The 8,636-nt window shown below is 48.4% G+C and overlaps 1 long non-coding RNA gene across 1 annotated transcript; it reads right to left on the reverse strand.

Annotated features, from left to right (window-relative positions):
* Positions 1-488: 488 nt before the first annotated feature.
* LOC139835368 (uncharacterized) lies at positions 489-1,321 on the reverse strand. The gene is made up of 3 exons (XR_011751171.1): positions 1,213-1,321; positions 719-1,110; positions 489-610 (listed from the first exon to the last, which is right to left on the reverse strand). It is a non-coding gene; the product is annotated as an uncharacterized lncRNA (long non-coding RNA).
* Between the last annotated feature and the right edge of the window lie 7,315 nt (positions 1,322-8,636).

Consider the following 8,636-nt stretch of genomic DNA (forward strand, 5'->3'; position numbering starts at 1 on the left):
CTAGATTGGGCTCCCTACTAGATTTGCTGCCATATTGGGAAAACAACCAGGGCCAAAAGGCACAAATAATAATTGAAGAAAGACAGAAATGCAAGCTTCTCTAGATTTGATACTAATTATGTGAAAAAAGGCAGAGAGAAGGAGGCAGAAAAGGTACTCTTAAAAGGGAAATGCCAATGGCCGAGAGAGACAAAACCCAGCTCCTGCTCACGTGCAACCAAACGCAATCTCGTCCTGTCCCACGCGGTCCCTTTCTACCAGCCCCACGCGACGCGGGCCCACACGACGCGGCCCCACACGTCAGAACGGAGCGGTCAACTTAACGGGAATCCTGCCGTCTGAGCTGCCTTCTGCGGGTTTCAAACAAGGACTTGGGGAAAAGTGAGGAAAAACTAAGGGGCTGGGGAAAACTGAGTACAACTAAGGAACCGAGGGCACGAAAATAGAAATCCCATATATATATATGTCTACATCAACATTGATATTGGCGGTTGTCCACATAGTGTTCTCCATCTGGAGCTATGACTTGCTCAAGTAAGAACCCCGCCAGTTCTTCTTGAATTGCTCGTACACGCTCTGTTGCTAGAAGACCGTCCCGCAACCGTTCGATCTAATAATTTGAAGAAGGTACGATGGTCAGTATATATATATGTGTGTATGTGAATGAAACACAAGGTGATCGATAAAATAAAGCCATGAATGTTGTTTAATTACTTACATCAAGTTGTTCCAAAATGTCCCTCACATGATGGGTATTCTGGCGGATGAACTCGCAAACGTAGAACCCGCATAAATTATTCCCGTCCTCTTGCCTCAAGCACTTTACGAGAACAAAGTTCAATCAAAATAATATATATATAATCAAGGATGATAATAATTGTATTGAAACTAGAATCAAAGAGATGCGCGGCCTAGCCATTAGTACTTACCGGTACATGTTTTATTCGAAGATCTTTATTCTTTAAACCCGGAGCTTTGTTGGTGAACCGTTTCCAAGCCTTGTGGAGGATATCAGCCATGTCCCCCCACGCCTCAAGGGGTTTACTCTTCGAGTCCATGACTTCTACTATCCCGGTGTCGGGTTCAATGACTAGCAGGATATAGTGAAACCTGCGGACACACACATATATATATATATGCATAACTCATCAATTACACTTAACACATGGAGTAAGCGAAAAAGATTTAATGTGTGAAGAGAGTAACACTCACGCGAAGTTGTAAGGAAATAGTATTGCCCTTTTGTATGAGTTTTTCCTTAAGACATGTACCAAGTTATTCTCCGTGTCCTTGGGAGAGTTGTCGACAGTATACCCATTCACGGTATATGGGTCAACGAACCCAAGATCGTAGATTTGCCCCTTGTGGCATTCGCGAATCTTCATTCTGCATAATACAGTGAGAGTATGGTTATATGCTAGCAATAATGGACGAGTCGCGGTAGAGACTTAATTACATAAATAATACTTACAGACAGTATGCACTCAGCAGAGATTTGTCGAGGGCGTCTTGGTTGAATAACTGAAATAATTCACAAAATTCGATGTTCATCACGTCAGTTCGCCCGTAGTGCTCATCTCTTATTGCCACCATGATCCAGTTCTGGCCGTCCTTACATGCATCCAAGTACCAATTATGTAGTCTTCGCAGCTGTGTTGATAGATTAGGCAACTCCGCAGCTCTGACAAGAGGTTCCCCGTATGTGTAATGGTATGCTAATTGGACATCGTCCGTGGCCATGAATTCGATGCGGCTTAAGTACTCAGGAATACTCATACCGGCCGCATCTGCCTCATCTTTGTATAGTTTTACCATCGTTGGATCAAGGCACGCTAGGACATCGGGATACACTTGGAGCGGGGGGCACGAGTTTTTCTGGGCTCCAAGCTGGGGAACTGGTTTCCCATCTACCTTACTTTTTTCCCACCGCTCTTTTGCTAACACATTTGACTTGCGAATAGACCGGTCATAGTTCGATGAAAGACTTGGCTCAGGTTGATGAAGGTTCTTCAGCAGTTTCAACTTCTTTTCAAGAGATATAGCTGGCTCCGGCTCAAGCTGGGGCTTTTTAAGTTTCAACATTTGTTGCTTGTCTTTGTTCAGCTACGATCTTGGCATTTTCCTCAATCGTATAGTCATAAGGTCTCTTGGGAGGAACCTTAGGCACTCTTGGGAGGGGCTCTTGTTTGCGTCTCGGTGATTTGTTACGACTCGTGTCGTAGCGGCCCGCCTAATTTTCCTCTTATACTTGGGCGGCGGAGAAGGCTCACGCGGCGGCGGAGATGGCTCACGCGCCGGCGGGGAAGGCTCACGCGGCGGCGGAGATGGCTCACGCGCCGGCGGGGAAAGCTCACGCGCCGGCGGGGAAGGCTCACGCACTGGAGACGGCTGCATCGGTGGAGAATGCTGGCTCGGTGGAGACCTTGTTGGCGCCTTCCAACCCGGAATCACAATGAATTCCTTTCGCCATAGAACTGTAGTGTTCTTGGCCTCTCCCAGCTCTAGCAAATCCCCTTCACCGGCGAGGTGGTCAAGCCTCAGCGGCCCATACCCATCCATAACTTGATCCACCCCGGCAACAGCGTATCCAGGTGGAACCGGCTTGAAGTGATATCTTTGATCAGGTACCGGCGGTAAGACATAGCCGATCGCCGCCTTGAGCGTTAAGTAGCCCATCGTTTGGAAATGTAGCTCACAAGGTGTCGACTCTGTGATAAAGTCCACAGGGTAGAGATCAGAAGGCATCTGCGGATCCACAGGGGAGGGAGGAGCCATCTCGCGGATCCACATCCGCATCATCACTGTGCAGCTCCGTGGAAGCCACGCTGCTCTTCCGCCGAGATCCCCGGCCGGTAGCATCGAATGCAACTTCTTCTATCCGCGGATTAGGTTGAGGTTGGGTGACCGTGACCGAGCTCGACATTATCATCCTCACTTGCTCCTCTAGCTTAGCAACGCGTTCTTGAACCACATCCTTTTGCCTCGACGGCTTCTATCGGGATATTTCTTCGTTTCTGCAGAAACCCAATACACCACGGCTTGCCACCTGGTATGGTTCGTGTTCGTCCCGGTGTTCAGGATTCCCAAGGGCGCGTGTGAGCTGGTCCTTCTCTCTTTCGGGACGGAACTTCCCTCTTCAACTTCCTTTGCGGCATTTCTAAAGGCTTCGATGGGAAGTGGGTTTTCCCGATGTCTTTGTGTATATATGCAGAACCCTTGTGCGTCCAACGTGCCCCCATGCGCGTAAAACCAATCCCTTGACCGCTGGTTCCATTTCCGTACCTCTGGCTGGATCCCGTTCTTAAGTAGGTCATTCTCCCATTTCTCCCACTTAGGTCTGCCACCTTGTAGCCTCCTCGCCCCATGGTATGGAAGTACATCTTATTAGCAGCATTTTTCTTGTTGGTGTCTCGACCTTGTCTTTGCCCTCTCCGATGTCTTGTACTTCACAAATGCCTCCCAGTGGTCTTTTATCTTCTCATAGGGGCCCTTGAAATCTGGAGTCTTCTTTTTCTTGACAAAGGAGTTGTCCAATTTCTTCTTGTAGTCGTTGAACTGCGTTGCCATCTTCATAAGAGCCCACTTCTTGAGAGTTCTTTGTATGCTATTCATATCGGGATCCTCGTGGTCTGGCCTTTTATTATCACTATCGAGTCACTGGCTCCGGAAATGTGAAATTTACCATGAGTTTCCTAAACATCAGATTTTTGGATCTCGTATCGACGTAAGTAACTCCTTCGTCCTCCTTTGCAGGTTTCTTCCATTCTTGAGTGGTGATCGGGATGGTGTCCCTAACAATAACTCCGCATTGACTTACAAACTTTTTTGCGTGATCCTTGGGAGAAATCGGTTCGCCGTCTATAGCGATTTCCGTGATGATGCACCTTTCATGGTCTTCCATCTTTCTGGCCGCGGCTCGTTTAGTTCTCGCCAAGAGAGTGTGTTGATTGGGAGGTCTAAAAGAAGAAACAATGTTAATATATGTATATGCACATATCTATAGGCTTGGTTAATTAATATATATACACCTCGACGTGGTGAGCTTCTCCCTCGCAGTCGTCACCTTCTCCCTCACCGGAGCCATCTCCACGGTGGTCTTGATCATCTTCCTCATCGGAGCCGTCTCCTCGGGTTCGCTCGTCTCCCTCGCCGGATTGGTTTAGGTAAAGAGAGGTGATATCGTCATCATCACGGATAATCTCCTCGACGAGGTATTCTTGTTCTAGGTCTCTTTCCATAGTTTCTGCAAAGACTTAAAAGTTATTCTAATGCTATAAACACAACGAAGATAGATTATTATGCAATGACTTACAAGTTTATGCAAAGACTTACAAGTAATTAAGAATAATGCTCAATACATGATCAATAATAGTGCTGAAAGCAGATAGTGCAGTTACATGCATACATAGATCGATAATACATCAATCACTACTACAAACACTCAACCGCGCAGACCGGGTCCTAGAGGGCGCCGACCGGGTCCTGAGCCGCGCTGGGTGTGCCCCCAAAGCCACGGAACAACAACGGGAGCATAGCTAACATGAGATCCCTGCATAACGCTCCATCCGCCCCTATACATGTTGTCTAACGCATACATGTAACGGCGAACGTGCTGGTCCTCCGCTTCAATGCGCTGAGCTACCTCCTCCGGCGGGGCCGGCTCCCTCTGAAACGAACGTGGCCCATAAGACCTCCACCAGAGAATATCCGGGTCGACGACGGGACCCGGATTCCGCACCAAGGTGCGCGCCCCGGAAGATAACACCTCCCAGTGCCACCCCGGCGGAGCCCAGTCCCGGACTTCCCCCATCTGCTGCATCTCCTCTAAAACTGTCCTAGCTCCAGGACGCGGAGGCCGCGGCATCGTATGCAAACTAACAAATATAATAATAAAGTACTTATGAATATGAATGAAACTAACTAAATTTTGTCTAACACATACTAATAAAGTACTTACTACTTTTTTCTAACACATACTAATAAAGTACTTACTACTTTTTTCTAACTAAATAACTAAATTTTCTAACTAAATAACCTAACTAAAATCTCGAACTAAATTTTCTAACTAAAACTAACAAATTTAAACCTAACTAATTAAAATCTAACAAAACCTAACAAATATTCTAATAAAACCTAACAAAAATGTAACTAAAATCTAACTAATTCTAACTATAATGTACTAAAATCTAACAAAATCTACTAAAATCTAACAAAATCTAACTAATTCTAACAAAACTAAAATCTAACTAATTCTAACAAAACCTAACAAAAATCTAACAAAATCTAACTAATTCTAACAAAAATGTAATTAAAATCTACTAAAATCTAACTAAAAAAAGAAAAAAAAGGAGGGCCGGGGGGTGCGGCCTCACCTTACAGCGGCGTGAGGGCGGCGCGGGCAGAGAGGAGGCGACGGCCGCGGCGGCGGCGGCGCGGAGAGGCGAGCGCGGGCGGGCGCGGAGTGGTGGCCGGGCGGCGGCGCGGAGGAGGAAGAGCAGCAGGCGGCGCGGCGGGCGGGCTGGCGGCGCGAGCGGCGCGCGGCGGCGGCGGGCGACGGCGGGCGACGGCGCAGCGGGCGGCAGCGACGGCCGGCGACGGATCGGGCGTGGCGGCCGGCGACGGTGCGGAGGAGGAAGAGGCGGGCGACGGCGGCGACGGCGCGAGGAGGAAGAGGCGGGCGAGCGGCGGCGGCGGCCAACGGCGGGCGGACGGCCGGACGGGCGCGGAGGAGGCGGGCCGGGGAAAATTTGGGCAGAGTTTCGCCTTGATTTGTGTCCTCGCGCGAAATGGAGAAGAAGGGGCGCGCGGGGCAGTTAAAGCTGCGACCCTTTTGCACCGGTTCGTGGCTGGAACCGGTGCAAAAGACCCTTTTGCACCGGTTCCAGCCACGAACCGGTGCAAAAGGGTCAAATTTTGGCTGAAATTTTTTGCTTTCTTCCCGCCTTTTTTCTCTGATTCGCGCGGGATCGAGTTCCCGCCACGACGCTGCGCGGGTTTCCGCCACGACGCCGCGCGGGATATGTTCCCGCCACGACACCGCGCGGGACATTTTCTGCGCCACGACGCCGCGCGGGATATTTTCCCGCCACGACGCGCAGCGCGGAGATTTCCCGCCTAAACGCCCTCTATAAATAGTACGCCCCCGTGTCTCCCATTTCACTCATCACCAAACCCTAGCCCATTGCACAATGCCCCCAAAGCCGCACCCGCCGCCGGTGGAAGTGGACCCGCAGCTCGCGGAGATAGAGGAGTGGGAGGAGCTGCTGCGGCAAGAGGCGGCAACCAGGAGGGCAGCAGCGGATGAGGTGGACCCGCAGCTCGCAGAGATAGAGGAGTGGGAGGAGGCAGCGCTAGCGGCTACCATAGAAGCATTTGAGAGGCAGAGTCTCCAGGAACTGCATAAGCCGCCGCGTGTGATGGATCTGGATAGTGAGGAGATGCATAAGCGTCGTCGTGAGGAGGAGCTGCGGCAGGAGGCGGCATCCAGGAGGGCAGCAGCGGATGCGCGGAAGAACTAGTAGAAGTTGTTATTTTAGTTTAAGTTTAGTTACCGTATCTTGTTAAATTTCAATAAAGTCGTTGTCGTTTTATCCCGGTTAATGGCTGGAACCGGTGCTAAAGACGGTTGATTAGTTTATATACCCCTTTTATCTGTTATTTGCCTTATCTGGGGTGGTTTCATCTGGGGGGAGGGGATTATCTGGAGGCACACACCGCCCGAGTAACTCTTCCCGCAAGTCCCGCTCGGAAGCTGCTACTATACACCCAACAAACAGTAGGTGAGGATAAATTTGCAAACATGTGTATCTAGAAAAATAATAAACTTGGATAATTGCATTTAGTTCAAACGACCAATGTTACTGATACATATCACAACAAACGCTTCACAGTATGAGCTCAAGGTACATTATGATCGCTTCGACCGTAACCATGGAGTATCTTCAGCATTTAACGCGATGGTTGGATCAATGTTCACTGTGAAGGGCGGAATTTCAGCAAACTTATTCTAATCTTCTGACATGTCCGTCTTGTCCTCGACTCCCATGATGGTTCTTTTCCCTGAAAGAACTATGTGACGCTTTGGCTCATCGGATGAGCTCGTTTCCTTATGTTTTCTTTTCTTCGGTCTAGAGGACATGTCCTTCACATAGAAAACCTGAGCCACATCATTGGCTAGGACGAATGGTTCGTCTCTGTAACCAAGATTGTTGGTATCCACTGTTGTCATTCCGTACAGCTGGTCTACCTTTACCCCTTTTCCATCCAGCTTGAACCATTTGCACCGAAATAAAGGGACCTTAAAAGAAGGTCCATAGTCAAGTTCCCATATCTCCTCTATGTAACCATAATATGTGTCCTTTTGGCCACTGCTAGTGTTTGTTGCATCAATGCGGACACCACTATTTTGGTTGGTGCTCTTTTTATCTTGGGCGAACGTGTAGAAGGTATTTCCATTTATCTCGTACCCCTGGAAAGTCACTATAGTCGAAGATGGTGACCCAGCCAACATGTACAACTGATCTACAATATTGTTGTTATTCATGAGATGTTCTCGGAGCCAACCGCCGAATGTACGCATATGTTTATGCGTAATCCAGTCTTCAGATCGCCCTGATGTTCTGAGCGCACAATATTCTTGTGATCAGTGATATACGGGGCCACCAAGGTGGAACTTTGTAGAACTATGTAGTGTGCTTGAGTGAAAGAAATGCCGTCCCTACATATCATTGATTTCCTTCCTAGCGTGCCTTTTCCACTTAGTCGCCCCTCATGTCGCGATTCAGGAACACCAATCGACTTAAGGTCAGGAATGAAGTCAATGCAGAACTCGATGACCTCCTCTGTTCCATAGCCCTTGGAGATGCTTCCTTCTGGCCTAGCACGGTTATGAACATATTTCTTTAAGACCCCCATGAACCTCTCGAAGGGGAACATATTGTGTAGAAAGACAGGACCGAGGATGGCAATCTCTTCGACAAGGTGAACCAGGAGATGTGTCATAATATTGAAGAAAGATGGTGGAAACACCAACTCAAAGCTAACAAGACATTGCACCACATCCTTCTGTAACCTTGGAAGACTAGCTGGATCGATTACCTTCTGAGATATCGCATTAAGGAATGCACATAGCTTCACAATGGGTATTCGAACATTTTCCGGCAGAAGCCCCCTCAGTGCAACCGGAAGCAACTGCGTCATAATAATGTGGCAGTCATGCGACTTCAGGTTCTGGAATGTTTTCTTCTCCATATTTATAATTCCCTTTATATTGGAGGAGAACCAGACGGGACCTTGATACTGTAAAGGACTTCAAAAAAGATATCCTTCTCTCGCTTTGGTAAGAGCTTAGCTGGCAGGACTTAAGCGACTCCTGTATCCTTGTAATCCTGTTCTTGCTTGTCTTTTGGGACTTTCATACGACATCGGTCCTCCCGTGCTTCTGGTGTATCTTTTGTCTTCCCATACACGCCTAAGAAACCTAGCAGGTTCACGCAAAGATTCTTCGTCACGTGCATCACGTCGATTGAAGAGCGGACCTCTAGGACTTTCCAATAGGGTAGATCCCAAAATATAGATTTTTTCTTCCACATGGGTGCGTGTCCGGTAACGTTGTCATTCGGAACAGATTGGCCGCC

Source organism: Lolium perenne, chromosome 2 (assembly GCF_019359855.2).
Source record: "Lolium perenne isolate Kyuss_39 chromosome 2, Kyuss_2.0, whole genome shotgun sequence".
Classification (NCBI taxonomy): domain Eukaryota; kingdom Viridiplantae; phylum Streptophyta; class Magnoliopsida; order Poales; family Poaceae; genus Lolium; species Lolium perenne.